Genomic DNA, 21504 nt, shown 5'->3' on the forward strand with positions numbered 1-21504 from the left:
ACATGTGTCCCATCAATGGCACCTATGATGTTGGGGATATGTCCCAGGGCATAGAAGTCACCTTTCACTGTAGGCAAATCCTCCACCTGAGGGAAAATGATGTAGCTCCGCATGTGTTTCTGCAGGGCAGGCAACACTCTGGACAACACTTTGGAAAACATAGGCTGGGACATCCCTGATGCTATGGCCACTGTTGTTTGAAAAGACCCACTTGCTATGAAATGGAGTACTGACAGCACCTGCACTTGAAGGGGGATTCCTATGGGATGGCGGATAGCTGACATCAGGTCTGGCTCCAACTGGGCACACAGTTTCTGGATTGTGGCACGATCAAGCCTGTAGGTGATGATCACATGTCTTTCCTCCATTGTCAACAGGTTCACCAGCGGTCGGTACACCGGAGGATGCCGCCATTTCCTCACATGCCCCAGCGGACGGTGCCTATGGAGGAGAACAGTGAGCACAGAGTCAACCAACTCTGAGGTATGTAAACACAGCTTCCTCTGAAAATATTCATAAATCAAAATTGGCCTTTATGAGTGTTTAGGCAAGGCCTAGGTATGTGTGACTCAGTCAAAAATAATGCCATGTGGGCCCCAGAAATGGCGGCTGCCTGACCTGTAAGGTTGGACAGGGGGATATGAGGTAACTGCGCTGGCGTTGTACACCGTTGCGGTAGGCGGTCAAAGACCGCGGCACAATTCTGCATTGGTTAACATTGCACCGTATGGGTCCAAGGAGCCAATTACGATGTACGCCTGCGGTGTTGGTACGCACCGCCGTGGACGTGACCGCCATTTTCTCTCTGTTCAATCATTCGATACCTGATCTTTGACAGTAGAGGACCTACACTGCAAGTGCTGCTGTGACCTCAGTCTGGAAGAGACAATGGCTCGTGTGTCTGGGGAAAAGGCCCCTGCCTTCAGCACGGAGGAGTTGGAGAAACTCGTGGATGGGCTCCTCCCCCAGTACACGCTACTCTACGGTCCTCCAGACAAACAGGTGAACTGTGAGCATGCTGTATGGGCAATGCCTGTGTGGAGTGAGGTGGATGAAAGATAGGGAGGGTGAGAATGAGGCGTGCATGAAACAACAGTGAGTGCATGTGCATCATGGCAAGGGTAGGGATGCGGGCCAATGACTGTGACGGTGCAGTTGGTAATTTCTTCTCTTTTTCCCCTGTACAATTCCTCCCCAGGATTGAACAGTGGGCAAACCACCCACTGTAGAGACTTGAGAGACTGTGGCTTGGCACTCCCCAGGATTGAACAGTGGGCAAACCACCCCCTGTAGAGACTTGTGAGACTGTGGCTTTGCCCTCCCCAGGATTGAACAGTGGGCAAACCACCCACTGTAGAGACTTGTGAGACTGTGGCTTTGCACTCCCCAGGATTGAACTGTGGGCAAACCACCCACTGTAGAGACTTGAGAGACTGTGGCTTTGCACTCCCCAGGATTGAACTGTGGGCATCGAGCCCCCTCGTGGATCTGGTGTTGTGCACTCAACTGGCTGAGGTGCCCCCACTTCCCTTCCCCCTGAGGTGCCTGTTTTATTTCTAACTGATGCCCCTGCAGTGTTCTCTCCTGCGTGTTCGGGTATTGAGTGTGGGCCCCGCCCATGTCTTTTGGGCCCAGTGATCCACGGACTATGATGGTGGAATCCCATGGACTTGTGTTCTTGGTGTATATAATTGTATACGGTATAAATGTATATATTTGTAAATATTTTTGATGTATGTAATTGAATATATCACAATTATTTGACTCATTTCCTTTTGTCCTTGCATTCTTCCAGGAGGGTTTGGGGGTTGTAACGGTTATGTATCAATATGTATTCGCGTGTGTCTTGTAGTGGGTGAGAGTGGGGGTGTTGCGTGTGTGTGTCACTGTTTTTTCCCTCCCCCCTCCCCTGTGCCATAGGTGCAGTATTCACTGTGGTCTTCGCCGCCGCCATTCGTCATCCTGGTAGAGGAGCAGGAAGATAAAGGCTGGCAGAATCTGGAGCTCGGGTTCCATGGCATCATGATTCCTCGTGGGGTGTGTTGAGGTGAGCGTTTTCCCTTCGAAGTCCTGTTTCCACCGTCTTTTTGTTCGCGGTGAATCCGTTCCGGAAAAGGTGGCGGATTGGTGGGCTGTAATAGTGTGGGCGATACATTGTCCTCCGCCTGTCTGTTGGCAGTTACCGCCGTAGTGTTTGTTTCTACCGCCCTGGCGGTCGGAGTGTTAAAGTGGCTGTCTATGTTGGCGGTTTCCATCATGGTTGTGATTCCATTTTGTTTCCGCCGGCCTGTTGGCGGTTTTAGCGACACTTTAACACCGACCGCCAGGGTTGTAATGGCCACCTTAGTGTCATATTTAGCCAACTTTAATCGGCTGGTAGCCGAGACATCCTGGCCTGAAGAAAAGCAAGCGGCCTTGTTCTACAAGGGACTCAGAGAGGAGTTAAAAGATATTCTAGCTCAAATAGACCCACAGCCTACAGACTGTCAAGACCTGATAAACCTCATGTTGAGATTGGATCATCGTTTAACAGAACGAAGGGGAACACGCAAAAAGACTGAAAAATATTCCTGGCGTGTTCACGATAATAGAGAATCAAGAACTAAGAAAGAAAGAATGCCAGAACCTATGGAAATTGGAGCAATCAGGAGACCTTTGACCAAAGACGAAAAGGACCTACGTAGAAAGAATGGACAATGTCTTTATTGTGGGCGCAAGGGTCATTTTTGCCAAAGAATGTCCAATCAAACCAAAGAACAAACGAGGTCCTGTCCAGAAAATTGCAGCCAATGCTCAAGTAGAGTCGGAAAACTAACACACCCAAGATGCAAAGAAGGATAGGATTGCTCTTGGGTGTTACCGTGGACCCTTCACAATCTAGACATCTCAAGCTGGGCATAAAAGTTCAAGTAAAGAAAAAGACCTATTCCAAGAAGGCCCTGGTAGATTCTGCGGCTACCGGGAACTTTGTTTATGCCCAAGTGGTTCGTGTGTGGGGGATCCCATGTATTGAAAAGAAGACTCTAGAAATAATCCAGGCAGTAGATGGAAAACTCTTGACTGGAGGTCCGGTAAGTCTTCAGACTGTTATCTTGTCGGTGATCTGTGAGGGTAAGAGCCAAAGAAATAAACATAAAGAGAAACTCGTATTTGACGTGATCCATGCTCCCCAGTATGGAATTATCCTTGACTTACCCTGGTTAACTCATCACAATCCTGAGATTAATTGGGCAGAACGAAAGGTCGTCAGCACTATGTAAAGAACAATGCCTCCAAAAGTCTCAAGTACCAAAAGTCTGCAAATCCTACATAGCCACTGCCACAGAGAAAGAAGTTAAATTGCCCAAACAGTATTCATCCTATGAAGATGTTTTTGATGAGAAAGAAGCAGAAACCTCGCCTCCTCATAGACCTTATGACTGTCAAATCGATCTAGTCCCAAGTGCGATACTCCCCAACTGTTGTGTATACGCCCTGTCAGAACATGAAAATCAACATTTACGAAAGTATCTAGATCAATTCTTGGAGAATGGTTTTATCCGCCCTTCTAAGTCTCCTACAGCCTCTCCTTTGTTTTTTGTTCCGAAGGCAAATGGAGATCTTCTAACTTGTATCGTCTATAGGAGTTCGAACAAGGTCACCATCAAGAATAAATACCCCCTGCCCCTGATTCCGGTCTTACTGGAACAAGTAAAGAAAGCTAAAATCTACACGAAGCTCGATCTACGAGGCGCTTATTATTTGATCAGAATGAGAGAGGGTGACGAATGGAAAACAGCGTTCAAGACAAGATATGGCCTCTTTGAATACACCGTTATGCCTTTTGGTCTGTGTAATGCTCCAGCAGCATTTCAGTTTTTCTTGAATGACGTTCTTAGAGAGTACCTCAACATATTTGCCATAGTACACATCGATGACATTTTGATCTACTCTGACAATGAAAGTGAACATGTGCAATATGTCAAGAAAATTATTGCAGCCCTTCGCAAGAACCATTTATATTGCAAACTAACCAAGTGTGAGTTTCATGTTACCACAGTTTAGTTTTCAGGGGTTATCCTTACCCCTCAAGGTATGGTGATGGCAGAGAAGAAAGTACAAGCCGTACCTGATTGGCCCACCCCAAAAACTGTTTGTGATGTACAATGTTTCCTGGGGTTTGCAAACTTTTACCGGAGGTTCATAAATCCTTTTTCCCAGACAGTGGCCTCAATCACTAAACTATTAAGAAAGAAAGAAAAATGTGTATGGTCCCCAGAAGCTGATCAAGCCTTTTCAACCTTGAAGGAAGCTTTTTCCACAGCCCCAGTCTTGACTCACCCTGATGTGGACTCCCCCTTCATAGTGGAAGTTGATGCTTCAGATATGGCAATAGGTGCAGTCTTGTCACAACAAAGTAAAGACACTGGTCAACTTCATCCTGTGGCTTACATGTCTCAGAAACTGAACGAAGCCAAACAAAACTATGTCATTGCTGAAAAAGAGCTTCTGGCGATTTGTGACGCCTTTAAAGAATGGAGACATCATTTGTTGGGTGCCAAATATACTGTCACAGTACATACTGATCATCGCAATCTCCAGTTCATGAGTTCCGCCAGACTTTTGACTCCTCGGCAATTACGCTGGATGCTGTTTTTTGCTGAATTTGACTTTGTGGTAACTTTCCATCCTAGTAAAGACAATCGCAAAGCTGATGCCTTGTCCCGCCAAGAGTCTACCACGTTGCCTGCAGTTCAAACCTCCAGAGCTATTATTGCTCCAGACAAAGTCCTATGCATCATAAAAACTGAAGATTTCTTTGAAGACATCCGTAATTCATTCACCATTGAGAAATGGCAGGCGTGGGCCCAAGCAGATCCCAAAAGGTCAATCAAGCAAGGACTACCTTTCCATGATGCTCGTTTGTTCGTGCCCACTACCAAACTTCGCAAGATAGTATTTCATTGGTTGCATGTTATACCTACGGCAGGTCATCCAGGTACTCCTAAAACTCTTGAATTAATCCAACGCTACTTTTGGTGGCCTACCTTGACAAAAGACGTAAAAGCAATGGTAAACAACTGCAAAGTCTGTGCTCGCAAAAAAACAAGTCATTCGAAACTGAAAGGGTTTTTGCATTTACTCCCAACTCCAAGTCGTCCTTGGAAGCACATTTCTTTAGACTTTATCACAGGACTACCAGTGGTTCAACAACATTCAGTAGTCCTTGTGGTAGTAGATAGTCTCACGAAATATGGACATTCATTGCCTGTAAGAAATAGCCCACCTTCAGTGAACTGGCAACTATTTTACTAAATAGAGTGGTCCTTTATCATGGGCTGCCTAAAATGATCCTCTCCAATCGAGGGTCACAATTTGCCTCCAATTTCTGGAAGACATGGTGCAAAACACTTCAAGTCAAATCCACACTATCTACTAGCCATCATCCTCAAACAGATGGTCAAACTGAGAGACTAAATCAGACTTTGAAGCAATACCTGCGTGCTTACGCTGAAAAAGCACTTCATTCTTGGACATCAATGCTCTGTTTAGCGGAGTTAGCCTACAATAACTCATTCCACACTTCCACTGGCGTGACACCCTTTTTCGGCTTGTTTGGCTATCATCCTGACACCTTGCCCATCATGGTCCCTCAAGAAAGTTCTCTTACACCAGCTGTGTCAGAAACCATCCAACATCTTCATCAAACCCAGAAATTGATTCAACAACATTTAGAAAAGGCCAAACAAAAATACAAGAAGCATTATGACAAGAAACATTGTGAGGGACCGCAGTATCAACCAGGTGATAAAGTGTGGCTGTCTACAAGACATATAGACTTCAAGAAGAAGCGCATGTTTAATCCCAAATTCATAGGTCCCTACACTGTCCTTCAGCAAATCAATCCTGTGACCTAAAAAACTGCAATTTCCAAGATCATTACGGATTCATCCAGTATTCCACACTTCCCTTTTAAAAAAGGCAGTCCATAAGGTCCGTCCTCATCCAGCTCCAGTTCTAGTACAGGGGGAACTAGAATACAAAGTCAAGAAGGTGTTGGATTCCAAACTGAAAGGGCGCAACCTATGGTACTTGATCTCATGGAAAGGTTATGGCCCTGAAAGTAACGCATCTGATGTTCATGCTCCAGTACTTGTGAGGCACTTTCATCGTCTCCATCCAGACAAACCAGTCCCTAGAGCACGTCTGGGAGAGGGGAGTACTGTCAACATCAGGGCAGTGCGCGCTCTACGGGCGACTAGAATGCAAAAACCCAGCACTTTCAAGGTAACGTAATTTATGCATTGTGCTGATATGCTGTTATTTAACCTTTTGCATTGCAGAGTTTAATCCTGAAGACTTATTTTCAAGGTGCTTATAAATACTGTTCATTTGCAATGTATTGCTGCAGGCTTTCAGAGTGTGTCAGGGTGTGGTCCCTTTGCAGGGCCTTCTAGAAGCTTTCCCTGCAGCCTGCCTGGGTGTGGTTTGTGGGCTGGGCCAAGACTCTATATAAGGGAGCCAGCCCCGCTCCACGTGCTCACTATTCAGAGGTCCCGGTGCAGAGCAGCAGCAACTTCCTGAGCTCCTGTTCCGGAGGCCTACTTTGATCCTCCGGGCCTTGCCCTTTCACTCTGTTGGTGATTCTTGATCAGGGCGGTAAGACGGAGGTCGGGCTGGGCCCCCGATCCCGTTCTTGAAGGCTTTCGAGTTCTTGGGCCTAATTTCATGATGAAACATTTTGGTTCTTGTGCGTGTGAATGTGCGCTTGGAGTTTTAATGGCATTTACATGCTGAACGCTCGAATCGGCAAGCTGCGCGATTCATTACTCGTGTACAACTCTTGATATTCATTTTGCCCTATCATTTTATGGCATTTACAGGGTAGCATTCGAATCGGCAAAATGTGCGATTCATTTCTTGTCTTTAATTCATGTTATTCATTGTTCGCTACCATTTCATGGCATTCACATGGTGGCATGCGAATAGCCAAGACTCGCAATTCATTTCTTGTGCTTAATTCATGTTATTCATTGTGCGCTACCATTTCATGGCATTCACATGGTAGCATTCGAATCGGCAAGACGCGCAATTCATTTCTTGTGCTTAATTCATGTTATTCATTGTGCGCTACCATTTCATGGCATTCACATGGTGGCATTCGAATTGGCAAGATGCGCAAGTTTTAATGGCATTTACATGCTGAACGCTCGAATCGACAAGACACGCGATTCATTGCTCATGTTCAACTCTTGATATTCATTGTGCGTTACCATTTTATAGTATTTACAGGGTAGCATTGGAATCGGCAAACGCGCTATTCATTTATTGTATTTCATTCATGTTATTCATTGTGAGCTACCATTTCATGGCATTCACATGGTGGCATTCGAATCGGCAAGACGCGCAATTAATTTCTTGTGCTTAATTCATGTTATTCATTGTGCGCTACCATGATGGGCAGGATTTTAATAAATCATCTCAAGTCATTGGCTAAGAAGAATCAGATAACTACTTATACACAAACATAGTAATGGTATATAAATTGCACCCCCTGTTAATCAAACATGAATGTGGATAATGGAAAAAAAAAATAGCTGATTACGATCGTGCTTGACAGATATCATGTGCGCTACTACCAAGGCATGAACAACAATCGTCCAATAGGTCCACTGTATACAAGAGTATACAAAGATACCCAAGTACTCAAATAGTATTCCAAAAGTAATTGTCAGTCCATAGAGTAAGGATTTGTAGGTGATAAGTTCAATCAAGTGAGTTTTATTAAAACATGGAAGATTCCATGCTCCAAATCACATATATTATCACAATAACAGCCGACACGTGTTTCGTCACCATCCGTGACTTTTTCAAGGCTACAAGTATATGAAAGTACAAATAGCAGGAATAGACTTCAAAAGGTTGATCCACAGTAAAGCTTCCAAGTCTGAAGTTTGGAAGAAGAAAACTAGTCTAGATTAGTTGATTGATGGCCAAGCTAAGGACCGTCTTCCAATTACACATGGTCCAGGATAACACAAGGTAAGTCAGTAGAGAGACCCTGATAAACCTCTGCTTGTCTCTCCAAACACTCAAAACTGTGTGGTATCCAAAGTATGACACTGCATGGCTGTTCATTATTTTTGAACTACTATTTGAGTGCTTGGATATCTTTGCATATAATAATCAGATCACATCTCTTCTCTACAGTATGGTTTCACTTTGGGCAGGGGGACAATTGAGCAGTCTCTCAATATTTGTCTTCTAATTAATAAATATACAGTTGTGAAAGGGGTATCTGTTTACACAGCATTTATGGACCTCAGTTTGGCCATTGACCATGTGAACTATAACAGGCTATACGACATTATGATAAACCTAGGGGTGGAGGCTGACATTTTAAAACATTTGTAGACAACTACACAGAAAGGTGATATGGCCCAAAACATTCCATATTTCAATAGGAGTAAGACAAGGTTGTGTCTTGGCTCCCTTTTGTTTATTCTGTTCATTAATTGCTTAAAAATGTTTACTCAAGTCTACCATTGATTTACCTTTTGTCAGTACCTGTCCTATACCTGCTGTTCTTTAGGCGAATGTCATTGTGTTTATGGGTCTGACTGCACTAGGGCAGCAGAGATGTTTGGACAGGTTCTCAATCTTCATGTTGGACCTAGATCGTACTTTAAACCAATCAAAAACCAATGTTATGGTCATCGGCCCAAAGAAACAATTCATATATTGATATGTGTGCACCCTTATACCACTGTCATCATAAAATGGACCCCAACTGATGATTAATTGCAGGCTCGAAAATCTCAGCCATAGCCAGAATTATTTGATAGTCCAGATGACTTTGTTGCCTCTTGTAAGAACGTCTTAAAGGCATTTTCTTTAGATATGTTCCAAACCCAGAGAATGAAAACTGAGTTTCAGAAACTTACTGTGAGAAATTATGTGAACCATCTGTAGTCCTTGGATTGAATCCTACCTTGTTTGGATTCCATATAGTCATCATAGATATCAGATGACATGATTGAGATTTAACACTCTGCATTTTATGGCTGTTTTTCCTATGTCCGTTTCTTATAATGGGATTTTAACTATTTGCCCTTGTAACTTTTTCTTCCCCCAGTTGAAGATTAATTTCTATTCCTCATGCATCAATTTAGCAACTCTACCATCATTGCTTATTTTCGCTGAGTCGAAGAAGAGTGCATGCATTGAAAATGCATTTAAAATATGTGATGCCAGAGCAGTACTCTAGGCCGTCGTATTGCATGAGACCATAGTCAAGAGCTCCAGGAAGAACCACCAGGCCCAGTCGGGGTGGGCATGGATGAAGCATCAGAGGAGGTGTTTGAGGTATGACACTCCTCAAATGCATTCTTGGTTTGGTAGTTGGGTCTGGTGGTTGCTAGTCAGGTCTGCAATGTCTGTTGATTTCTCTTGTCATTCTCATTTCACTAAGAGGTTTTAACTTGTTAATTTTTGTACTGGGATTTAAATCTATAGTGGCTGGCTTACCAAATAGCAGCAATCTGGACCCATACAAGTAATGCAAATGTACTACTTTTTGGAATTCACAAACTGACAGTAGTAGGCTTGGAAAGCTGCCCCAGTCTCATGTTCCCAGGCATACCACTGGCAATCAAACATCCAAAAGAAATGGAATTAATGTTTGCAACTAGTCTAACCAGTGGCTGTCACTGGGGAAGCATACTAACCCATGTTTTTCACCCAGTGTCCCACTCAAAAGAGAGTCCTACCTAATGCAAATCATCATTGACCCTCTTGCTCATGGAAACAGTCCATCCCGAAACGTGGTCCTCTCACTCCTCCACCCTGCAGCCCCCTGCTTTTTTTAGCTGGGAAATTAAAGGTTCACTCCCCCTGAATTTCACTGACCAGGCTACTTCTTTGGCCACTTCACTGCCTTCTGAGCTTTCAAATCCTTATATCTGTGCTCAGCTGTTCTGAACTGTGATCCAACTAAGTCCTTCTTGGATCAAATAATCCACCTTAGCACCCAGAATGTTTGTGCTGTTCCATCCATTCATTGGTATTAAGAGAAGAACAATTTTAGGCTACATTTCCTCATTCCTATCAAACATATACTTGATCATCCAAACTGAATTATTTATCTTTCCCTAGCTAGCCCTCACCATATATCAATGTAAAGTAAAGAAAGCCCTGTATTAATTTAGCACACATTCAGATACAGTTTATGTGAGTACATGCAAAGATCTTAAAAGCACACGGTTCTGGCCCAAATAAAGGAACTGTGATCCTGCAGATTGTGGGTTGGCGTCCCAGAAGCCTCAGCTCTTCATTCTTCCTGAGATTGCTCAGGTGAGAATGACTCAGTAATATTTGTTATATACAGCATTTAGAAGCAGCAGAGGTCTAATATGAAGCAATAAATAAAAAGTATTATTACACAACCAATTCATATATTGATATGTGTGCACCCTTATACCACTGTCATCATGAAATGGACCCCAACTGATGATTAATTCCAAGCTCAAAAATGTGCAGGGGCAAATGTGAGAACACTGTACTCTAAAAGAAGACCACAAACAAAACCCTCACTAATCCCAAGTCAAAGCACCTGTAGACCATCACGAGCACCCAGGACAGAATACCAAAGATGACTGATTTTACCAAAGATACAATGCTTGAGATGCATCTGCATAGAAAGCTGCTCTACCTCTCTTGTACAAGCATGATGATTGTTTGTGGGTGGGTGTTTTAAATGTGTTTTAGTGTAACTTGTATTTTGCAGCTCATACAAGGTGTGTTTAGGACATTCAGGTGAAGGTAGGCATGACAGTTAAGGCTTCTTCCTTGAGATTTTTGTGTAATTCACTCTCAGATAAAGTTAGCATCTGAGTGGTCTAAATACGTTAAATCCCCGCTATTTCACTCAATTGAAATGTTTGATGCGGTCAGTAAAATGGAATATGTTCATATCACTTTGCAGTAATGTATCACAGAAATCATCCAACTATTATGAGTGAGCCACAAAAGCATATCCACTTGCAGTGTCTTTGTGGAAATATATCCTAGCAACTCTGGCAAGGTACGGCATCTGGTCGCATGGAATCATATGTTCTAGAAGCTCTGTGGAGGTATGTTATCTGGTCTCATTGAAACGTATGTCCTAGCAGCACAGACGAGGTACGGTATCTGGTCTCATGGAATCATATGTTCTAGCAGCTCTGTGGAGGTATGTTATCTGGTCTCATTGATACGTATGTCCTAGCTGCACAGGCGAGGTACGGTATATGTTCTTATGGAAACGTATGTCCTAGCAGCACAGGCAAGGTACGGTATCTGGTCTCATGGAATCATATGTTCTAGCAGCTCTGAGGAGGTATGTTATCTGGTCTCATTGATACGTATGTCCTAGCAGCACAGGCGAGGTACGGTATCTGTTCTTATGGAAACGTATGTCCTAGCAGCACAGGCAAGGTATGGTATCTGGTCTCATGGAATCATATGTTCTAGCAGCTCTGGGGAGGTATGTTATCTGGTCTCATTGAAATGTATGTCCTAGCATCACAGTCAAGGTTTGGTATCTGGTCACATGGAATCATATATCCTAGCAGCACAGGCAAGGTACGGTATTTGGTCCTGGCATCACAAAAGAGATACGGTATCTGCTGTCATGGAAACAGTTGGTCTGGCAGCGCAGGCGAGGTACAGTATCTGGTCTCATGGAATCATATGTTCTAGCAGTGCTGGTGAGGTATGGTAACTGGTTTATGGAAATCAATCCCCCGGTAGAGGAGGCGTGGTACGGTATCTGGTCTCATGGAATCTTATGTTCTGGAAGCACAGGGAAGGTACAGTTTCCTTTCTCATGGAATCATATGTTCTGGCAGCGCAGGGCGGTATGGTATCTGGTCTCATGGAAACTAATGGTCTGGCAGCACAAGCGAGGTATGGTATCCGGTCTCATGGAATCCTGTGTCCTTGCAGCACAGGTGTGGTATCGTACTTGGTCTCATGGAATCATATATTCAAGAAGCACAGGTGAGGTAAGGTACCTGCTCTCATGAAAGCATATGTCATGACAGTGCAGGTAATGTACAATATCTGGTCTCATGGAATCATATGTTCTAGCAATGCTGGTGAGGTATGGTAGCTGGTCTCATTGAAACAAATGTCCTGGTAGCGCATTTGAGGCACAGTATCGGTCTCATGGAATCATATGTTCTGTCAGCGCAGGCAAGGTATGATATATGATCTCATGGAATCATATGTTCTGTCAGCGCAGTTAATGTACAGTATCTGGTTTGTGTGGGAGAGTCAAAATGTTTTGTTGGGGAATTTCTTTCACGTCCTACTATATTTTGTTGGGTCACATTGTGTTTACATTGCATGTTACTAGTCTTCAGCTAGTCCCCAACCATTGAACTGTATTTCCTCCAGAGGCATTTTTGAAGGATTATGTGGCAAAGGTCTGAGGCTGGAAGGAGGAGCGCTCCACTCATTAAGAACACAAGTGGTCACGATTCTGTGGCACACAGAAGAATCGGCATAAAATAATGCAGAATGTGTGAGATCTGTGGGGTTATGAATCCTCCACAGTAAGACAGAGCACTTCTAGGGTATCCATGGAAGGCCATAGCAAGGTTCACAATGCCGTTCTTTTAACTTGTCATTAAGTTACTTTAGCATTTTACACAAGCACATTATTTAGCCCTAGGCCTGAGCCCTTTTACCTAATTACATTTCACTTGTATTCCTTATATTATTTTAGCAAAGCTTCATTTTAGTGGAGATGATTTTTATTATTTTTATCAGTTGTCCTTTCTTGCAGAATTTGTTATTCATTTCTTTGCACAACATTTGCATCCTGTACTCAACCCAAGGCTTGTACATGATGTTTACCGGGTATTGCCAGTCCAGAGGGTCCATTGTCTACCATACACAGAAGAGTATGAGTTGTCACGTCAGGGCAGTTATTAGAACAACAGATATGTTATTATAAAACATCACACTGCCCACACCATCTTAGAGGGGACATTCCAGCCAGTTTGTCATCTTATGCAGCCTGTCGTCACAGTTTCTGCCGAAAACCTTTGGTTCCTCTTCGTCTACGTGGGAGGACTCTTAGCAGACTAACAGATCCCTTCTTTACCTATGCACAGGTATGGTGGTTGGGCTTCCTTCCCGGGACCACAAGGGCAGATTAGAGCTACTCCTGCTATTCGCTTTAATGTAGAAACTTAGTAGTGTAGGTAGGAATGTTAGGCATACTACAATGACAATATGATGGGACTCTTTTTGTGTTTCACTTTCTTGGTCACTGTTGTAATAACACTGTGTTTCACTATCCTCATAATCACAATTCATGCCTTTCTACATAGAATGCAATAACTTCATTTGTCCTTGCATGCATGAGACTTGTTTAACTGAGAGAAAGGGGTAAGATCTGCTCCACCACGACTTCCCTGAGGAGTCTGAGTGTCATGCGATAGGCTGCCACAAATCACTTCTACCTCTGATACTTGTGAGGCACTGCTAACTAGCCAGAAGGGGTTAGGCCGACAGCTGTTATCATGACGGGAGTATACAACAAACTGTGGAGGGAATGGCCAAAGGGAAAAGAAGATTTTGGACAACATACGTGTAGCAGCGGATCACCCTGCAGGCTACTAGATATATTCTCTCTGGGGATTCCTTTCCCCAAAGATATAGAGAGCTCTGATCTTTTTGAGGGCAACTTTTAGTTAAGGCTGGAAATGGCAATAGGACTTTCTAGGCCTGGAAACTCCTCAATGGTCCAAACCATTATCTGCAGCAACTGGGCTTGTTTCTTGAGCTGATGTAAAGCAGGTTCCAGGAAACCTCACAGCTAATCTCCTCCCTCAAGTCACTGCAAAGGACCAACATCCAGAGTGCACTGAGCTTAGCCCTAACCGTATGGAAGGACTGCCAGCTGTTCCATTGTTAGTTCTGGGTTGGGACACAAAACTTTCCTCGGACTCAAGAGTGAACATGACAGGTTGTGCTTATGTACACAAACAAAGAGAGCTCTGGTTAGCTCAAAAAAGTCAGAACACAGTGTACTCTAGAAGAGAAGCTTCAAGGATATCCTTATGCATCTCAGGTTCAGACAGGTTCTCTGACTCCAATATGGCAATTGAAATAATCTTATAATACACCCCGAGAAAGTGTACTTCCAGCTTTCTGTCTTCCAGCCAATAAAAATTGTTCCTGGGTTTCACATCTCCTCTACCAGAGATGACCATAAAGGGAAGGAGCAGAAAGTTCAGCATACCTCATCTGTTGGGGTGCAGGGTGTATGCTGTTAAGCATAGTATTTCTCTATGAGTGAGTTTTGTGTATTAATCAAAGTGTGCATTATTAACAATGTGCAAAGTAGTAATTTACATTCAAATACACACGGGTATAATGACATGATGCAATTGCCTTCGAAACGATTTTGATGTGACATGTTAAAATGCATATTCCTAGCTTATGCTAACTAGGCTTCAATTAGATCTTGACCCCATCTTGTTCAAATTGGGTGTCACATTCAGTGTTTATTGTTTCTGCTACACAAAGTCAAGTAAGTCATGTTTGTTAAAAGTCAAGTAAGTCATGTTTGTTAATTTCTGAATGATACTTTTCTCATTGAAAAGTCTCTAGCATGGTCTCATTGATGTATAATTCTTTCACAGTAGTTCACTGTTCTGCCAGATGACATTAGGTCAGAGGTTTTGAATCAATATTGATGTAGTGGGTTAGTGCTTAAGTTGTAATGGTGTATGACAATGTCGAATTCTGTATTTTGATTTGTTAAAAATGTATTTCTTTGCTCACACCACAATGATTCTGCACATTTCATATGATTCTATGGGGCAAATCTGTATGTGTGCCCTTAAATTTGGGAGTGACCCAGACTTCTTTTGAGAGCCTTCCTGACCCTCTATGGATGTCACTTGAATCCTTCCTGATTGTGCATTTCATTATACTATATTGTACCTTTTGAATTTTGGTAATACATTTTCACACGTTTTCTAAATCCACTCTAGAACTCACTTATTGAGTTAGTCCTTTCTTATTTTACCTTATTTTGCATATGCTGATGTGTACCTTATCGTAGGACACATTGCCTCATGAAATTGAGGTTCATACCATCTCTTATCCACTAAACACTTGGACATGCTTTTGAGATGTAAAATCATTAGGCGTACAGTGCACCACGCCTATCTGTTGCTTCTTTGGAGGATAGAGGATGATATATCTAAACTCCTCTTATTTCTTTGACAAAAACACATCAGTTCTTTTGTCTTCCCTTGAGTTGTTTGATTCAAGTCAAACACCCAACAACATGGTTGTGTAGGGATGGGGAAGAGAAATGAGCAGCACACAAACACTGTGGGGATGTAGGCCAGGAAGACAGAAATGCTACTTTATATCCTTTTTAACATAAGAACATTCTTTCTTTTTTGGTGCTATGCATACACTGGGGACCATCAGCCATGGAGGTCACAAATCGAGCTTGCACACTAATCTTGCTACAGACACACTGCTTGCTCTCTGGTTGAAATGTTGGGACTAAAGAACCTCCTGCCATACTCCATAAGGATATTGCATATCACAAACGAGTTCTGTGACCAAATAGAGGAACAAGACTGTTGGAAATGGCCCTTTCTGGAGGGGTATCCCCAACCTTTTGTCTTCCTCCTTCTATTTTTCTGACCCTCTTTTTGTAGACTTTAGGACTCTGGGCACTTTACCACTGCTAATTAATGCTGAAGTGCATGTGCTCTCGCCACTAAAACATGTTATGGTTGGCTTACACCTGTTTCGCATATTTGATTTACATCTGAGTCCCTTGTAAAGTGGTTTAGCCTATACCCAGAGTCTGTAATTAAATGCTACTAGTGGGTCTGCAGCACTGATTGCGCCACCCACAGAAGTAGCTTTTCAAACCTGTCTCAGGCCTGCCACTGTAGGGCCTGTGTGCACAGTTTACTGCCACATTGACTTGGTTGGCATTTAAACCTACTTGCCAAGCCCTAAACTTCCCTTTCATTATACATAAGTCACCCCTAAGGTAGGCCTTAGGTAGCTCTATGGGCAAAGTGATGTGAAAGTAAAAGGTAGGAAATGTACCTTTATGTTTTGCACATCCTGGTAGTGACAAGCAGCCTATTTTATTTTTCACTGCTGTGAGGGTTGCTCCTCTCATAGGTTAGCATTGGGAATTCCCTTACATACTTTAAGTGGTAATTCCTGATTAGAAAGTAGTAGTGTTGCTATGTTTGTTATGTTTGGATTGGTAGTGAGAAATCCTGCTTACTGGTGTAGTTGGATTTTACATTACTATTTTAGAAAATACACTTTTAGAAAGTGTACATTTCTCTGTGCTTATAACTCTGTGCACTTTGCAGTCTAACTCCAATCCACATCTAGGGCTGTGTGGCACCTACATTTGGTGCGTACTTGCTAGACTGTCACAACACTGGAAGAGCTGGGTGTGGCACAGGATACATTTGCGTTCATCTGTATACTGAGGGTCCTCCTGGCCTTGGAGAGGGAGAGGTCGTTCACACCTTACATGTCAATAGGTTGCATCCTGCCTTCACAAATAAGGTTGGTTTATTCTCTACTGGCATCTGGAGCTAGGGTTGGGCTGAAAGGGGTTTATTGTAGACTTGAAAGGGTTCCTTTGAAGTCACCCCTACGTCAAAGGCATTTGTGATTATAAGTACAGGGGCTCTGACCCCATGTTTTCAGAGCACTTTTGGAACTGGGACTGATTCTCTGTCAGAAAGATCGCTGCGCTGCTCAAAGAACTAATCTGGACTGCTTCTCTGATTGATGCCCTGCTGCCACCTGCTCCATTAGTCTGCTCTGCCAAGGCACTGTGGTGCTGCCATGAGGAAGTGCAATTGGAATTACTTGCTTGTTTGTGCTGACCTGTTACCAGCTTGTTTCTATAGGGACTGGCACCTGGCTAAAACAGTAACCTTATGTGCTGGTCTGGGACTGGGCTGCCCCAAAATTGGCCGTGGGGCCCTGAGTCCGGCGCGTGCAGTCCCAAAAGTTAGCACATGGTGAGCGCTTTATATTTTTACTTTACTTATGCCACTAGCTTGTGGTGAAGACCTCACTTTCTCTGCTTTTTGAGCTTTTTTAGCACAAGTTGAGCACTTCCTTGTGACTTCCTAATTCCTTAACAAACAGCATGTGCTGAGTGCTTCATTTCATAGATATCGGAAGTGGGGGACTTGGTATTTAAGGCTACCCATTCATTACTCACTAGCTTGTAATGGAGCACTGCTCCTGAGTCTCCAGGAGCAACTGGAGTGTTATTCTGAACCCAACCCCCTTCGGTAAAGGGACTGCAACGTACACCATCTGATGAAGAAGCGCTATCCAGTGGCACCTTCCCTCTTCTGGGGACTCTGTTACTGGTCGTGTGAAGCCCCCTGGTGGGCAACCGTTTACTACAGGAAATGTTGAGTGCAGAAAGAAGATCTTGGTAACAGCACTCACACACCTGTAGGGAGAAGATCCCTATGTTCCAGAGGATGTTCCTCCCAGTGTGGCCCTGCTCAATCGAAGGAGCGAGGACTGCTCCAACTCCAAAGAAGGTACGGAGCCTCAGGCAGGAGTTCCACAGGGTCCTCTGTGAGGGTGGTGCCCCTTGCTGTGACTCCTAGTGTGGCAACCCTCAGCAGCTGTACTGCACATTTGCAGGCGACTGCCCCCTTGCCATTCTATATGTGGAGGACCCAGTGGGGTCTCCCAGCCCTTGTTACAGTGTGTGCCTTCCCCCCACTTGATTCTGCAGTGTGTGTGCCCCCACCTGTGCGCATACACTTGGGATGCTGATCAGCTGGATCGCACAGCAGGACGGGTAAAATCCTCAACGGAGGTCCTTATCTTGCTGATGTTGTTTTACAATAATCAATGGAGTAGGTGTGCAGGAGGTTCCGTAACCTACGTTTGGTGACAATTTACCATAAAACTTGTGATAGGAGTGCAGATGTGCTGTGTCTAAGTGATCACTGTAATACTGGAAGATCTACCCTACACATTTTGCATTACTGGACAAGTAGTTATGGTTTTCTGGTAAACTTCATATTTTTATTTCATAACCTGTTGCATTTCATGTCCTGTTGTCCTGATGTTTACTGTTTTGTTTCTTGCACTGTTCAGGATAACGAGTATTACTTCCAGATTTGCATAATGCACATATAATTTATGATTCAGGTCCTTTTGGGCTATGATTTATGTATGATATATACTATATTTTCATATAATCCTGTGTGGGGTCTCTTTTGTGGTGTATTCATTGTGTTAGTGGTGTGAGTGTGTTATGCAAAACCTTTACACATTGCCTCTGATGATAAGCCTGCCTGCTCCTTACCAAGCTGCCAGAGAGTGAGCACAGGCTATCTTTAGGGTGTCATTTACTTGCCCTGACAAGGGTGGTGGGTCCTGCTTCACTTACTCTACCCTAGCCAACCAGAAACCCCATTTCTAACAAAAACCAAAAGCCGAGATCCATTACATGGTAAAAGAACTCCAAAACAACTTGAAATATACTTCTAATGTATGTTGGGGGAAACGTTGGCCCATATTTATGAATATTGATGCACAACTGCGCAAGCGCAGTTGTGCGTCATAATTTTTAATGCGAGCTAACGTCATTCCCTAGCGCCATGCTTGTGCCATATTTAAAAAATGACGCACATTGATGCTAAGGAATGGTTAGAGTTAGAAATTACGCTAAGCATTGTGACACTAATGCTGCAAAAGTGGCGCTAGACCATTTTGCTGCACATATTTATCACGCAAAAACGGATACCGCCAGTTTTTTACCACATTAGCATAAAGAAATGCACAAGCAAGCAAGCACCATCCAGGAGGGTCCAGCAATGTACCAGGAGAAGGAGAAGAGGAAAGCTGTGGTAAGATCATCTCCCTCCTTTTGGCTGCTTTGGTGGTGTTTGGAGTTGCTGCGGTGGTGGTGGAGGGACCTGTTGTCGTCGCTGACGTCTGTGGCATGTGCCAAGCTGGCACAGTGACACTTCCATGTTGTCCTGGAGGTTGATAATGCTCCTTCTGTGTGTTTTCCGTAAGTGATGGTGTGTGGGTCTCTCTTTAATGCCTAGTCTGACCCTGGTGTTAAATTTTGATGCTAATCGGCCTTGGTGTCATTTTTTGCGTCTGCTTCCGTAGTGTGTATCATTTTTGCTTTGGGAGGTAAATATGGTGCTGGAGGGCTAGTGTCATTTTTTGGAAGGGAATGCCTACCTTGCATATCACTGTCACAATATGACGCAAGGTGAGTTGACGCTTCCAAAAAATGACGCTAACTCAGATATTTTGACCCTAGACAGGTCTAGCGTCAAAATATAAATATGGAGTTAAATTAGCGCTGATTTAGCGTTAAAAAAATGACCCTAAGGCGGCGCAAACTTTCCATAAGTATGGGCCTTTATTCCTTTTAAACCTTGGTCACAACATCGCCTTTCCCACACACCCCTTAAAAACCTAGGTGTGTTGCTTTTCATGTGAAAGAGACAGAACGATGCACACATAAAGAATTAAAGTAAAACCTGTAGTGCAACATTAAACACACTAAAAACAGTTAGTAATTTGTTACAAAAAGATAATATAATCAGTTTTAGGTAAATCAGATTAAAACATGCTCTGAAAGATGGTGTGCAAAAATAAACATATTGCCATAAATATAGCTTTTCTGATAATCACTGTCCATTTAGAAAATAGATCAAAATCAGGAATAGCTAGTTTTGATTTTCTTTGTTGAAACTGCAGCTGTTATTATGCTCTGTGACCCCTGTCTGAAAGCAATGGCAGAAGGCATTGTGATGTCAGAACTTTGCTGCAATACGTTGTTACAGTTGAACAGCTATCTCATGTCTTTATTACCTGCTTGTCCATCTTAGCGTTCTATTGCTTACCCTTGAACAGTTCTCCTGCTCCCCAGAACCTATCACCTAGCTGCAGTCAAAATACTTCCCCCTCTCTGGCGCCAACTACCCAACATGCATAAAGGGGGAAGTATGTCACCAAGATAGCCTGTTCTTTTTCTTTCTGCGCTTCAGAAAAATTGTCTAGCAAGGTCAAATTGTAAGGTAGGATCATGGTTTGTTTATTAGGGTCAAACGCAAAACACTCTGGCCCGTATTTATACTTTTTTTAGCGCCGCATTTGCGCCGCTTTTTGACGAAAAACGGCGCAAACCTACAAAATACAATGGTATTTTGCAAGTTTGCGCCGTTTTTGCGTCAGAAAACGACGCAAATGCGGTGCAAAAAAAGTATAAATACGGGCTTCTGTCCCTGGTGTAATCTCTCTGTGGGCTTTTAACCATTGCCATCAGTTTGGTTGGTTCGTGGGCTTGCTTTTTAAAATTTGCTTGATTTCATTAGTGAATGGCACACATACGTCATGCCTTTTCCGGTGTTTAGCCCACGTCGAGCGCATGGGCAAACTACTGAAAACATACGAGGCTCCATATTTTCTGGATGATTTCTTGACTACTTTTTCTCTTTATTTCGTAGGCAGCGCGATCTCGCTGGGCTGTAGTCGAGCGCTTTCCATGACATTGACCCTGTTACATGGATATTTGCACTTTTGCCGGTTACATAGATAATTGCACTTTTGCAGGTTACAATGGATAACTGCACCTTTGCCCATAAGTTTCACGGTGAGGGAACTTCTGTTTCCTTTTGTGTGTCTGCATTGTGCTCATGGCGCCCTTCGACTCTCTTATGTGAAACTGTTTTACTTTTCATTTTCACTTTATGTGGCAAGAAAAGTCCAGCGAGTTATGTGAAACTGTTTTACTTTTCATTTTCAGGTTATGTGGCTAGAAAAGTCCGGTAGGAGTTTACAACGCTAATACCTTTAACTCGAGCAAACGCCAGACCCATTGCATTGCAAATGCTTGTTTTCCTTATGTTTTTCCTTACTATGGGACCTGCTTCAGCAGTCTTCCGTTGTAGGGGGCCGAAAGGCCCTGCTCAGTGGGAGTTGGTCCATCTGTGTCAGCCTGCGATGTTGAGTGTCCTTTCGCTCACTTTCCTCCCCCACTAGTTCATGGCCCATTTGGAGGCGCTTCCTGCATGTTGGCTCCACATAGTGTGATGCTGCTCTGCAGTTGTGAGCCATTTGGCCTTGAGACAGTTTATATTTCTACGGACGCTTCCTACATGTGGGCGGCTTCTGCAAATTCTCGGGAGCTGTGAGAGTTGGTTCCCTTAGAAACAGGAAGATGTAGGCAGTGTCCATGTTGGTGTATTGGCAGAATGGAGTCTGCCATGTGTAACTCTGTGGGGGTGCCTACTGTTAATAAGCTGCACCTCTTAATTAATGAAGCTGTTGAGGCAGCATTCAGGGCCACGCAGGCGAAAGGGCTAAGGTGCCAAGGCCTAATCCTATGAATGGCATCAGGGACCCAGATGAGGAGGAAGGAAGGTGGTTTGTGCAGGGGGCTGACCTCTCTAATTTCTTTGCCAATGT

The sequence above is a fragment of the Pleurodeles waltl genome, chromosome 8 (genome assembly GCF_031143425.1).
Source record: "Pleurodeles waltl isolate 20211129_DDA chromosome 8, aPleWal1.hap1.20221129, whole genome shotgun sequence".
NCBI classification, from domain to species: domain Eukaryota; kingdom Metazoa; phylum Chordata; class Amphibia; order Caudata; family Salamandridae; genus Pleurodeles; species Pleurodeles waltl.